This window comes from Mandrillus leucophaeus, unplaced genomic scaffold, assembly GCF_000951045.1.
Source record: "Mandrillus leucophaeus isolate KB7577 unplaced genomic scaffold, Mleu.le_1.0 Scaffold179, whole genome shotgun sequence".
Lineage (NCBI taxonomy): Eukaryota > Metazoa > Chordata > Mammalia > Primates > Cercopithecidae > Mandrillus > Mandrillus leucophaeus.
Genome location: NW_012101798.1, coordinates 1,475,005 through 1,476,166, shown reverse-complemented (window position 1 = coordinate 1,476,166; position 1,162 = coordinate 1,475,005).

The window sequence follows — 1,162 nt, the reverse complement described above, 5'->3', positions numbered from 1 at the left end:
GTATATAGTAAATGGATGGGTCTAGTTACAATATTCTGCATATGTCTAGCTAATTTTCCTAGCATCATTTATTTAATAGTTACTCGTTTTCCCATCGCTTGTTATTGTCAAGATCATATGCTTGTAGCTGTGCAACTTTATTTCTGGGACCTGTATTCTGTTCCATTGACCTGTGTGTTTATTTTTGCAGCAGTATTATGCAGTTTTGATAACTATAGCCTCATATTATAGTTTGAAAACAGGTAATGTGATTCCTCTGGCTTGTTTTTTTTTGCTTGGAATTGCTTTGGCCTCCTTTACATTTCCATATATATTTTAGAATTTTTTTTCTAATTCTGTGAAAAATGATGCTGATGATTCTATGGGAGTTGTATTGAATTTATACAGTGTTTTGAGTAGCATCATTATATTAATGATATTGATTCTTCCAATCCATGAGCTTGGAATATTTTTCAATTTGTTTGTGTCATTTTGGTGAAGATTGACATTTCATCTTACTGCATATTTCCTTTGCCAACAGAGAGAGGATGTCTTCATATACATTTATCATCAACTCTTGTTCAATCTTTTATTAATTGCCTATATGCCTTCTTTGTTAATGATAAATTGCAATAGCTCCTTATAGATTAATGCTATTAACATTTACTACAAGCATAGATAATCTTTTGTGGTAAGTTTTCATTTGTCTTGTTAGAGGATTTACAAAGGTAGGAAGTCTTCACTTACTTATTCAAAGAAAAATTTATTTAATTTCTTTATATTTTATCTGTTCTTCCTATGGAACTAATACAGAGTGCTATAATACAATAAGTTTTAATGTTGAACAACTCAGTACAATTCAATTACTTAAATGTTCTTTTTGATTAAACAGTGAATGTCTTCGTGGTTTAGATTGCTAGTGTTCAGAGGGGTTCATGGTTACATAAGGCACAATGGGATTACTTTTGATGGCTTTGTTAGGAGAAGTGTGTAAACAATTCTTATCATTTCTTTCTTTGTACTGGTCCCTTAGGCTACTCATAGGACATTTCTGGTAGTAGTATGCTGGTGAAGCTGGATGAAGAGGCATGGGATGTTCCAGAAACAAGAGAAAGTCTGTGGGCATCCCTTGAATTCTAAAACCCTCTGTCTGATATGAAGGCCGAATAGGGAGCTGTAATGC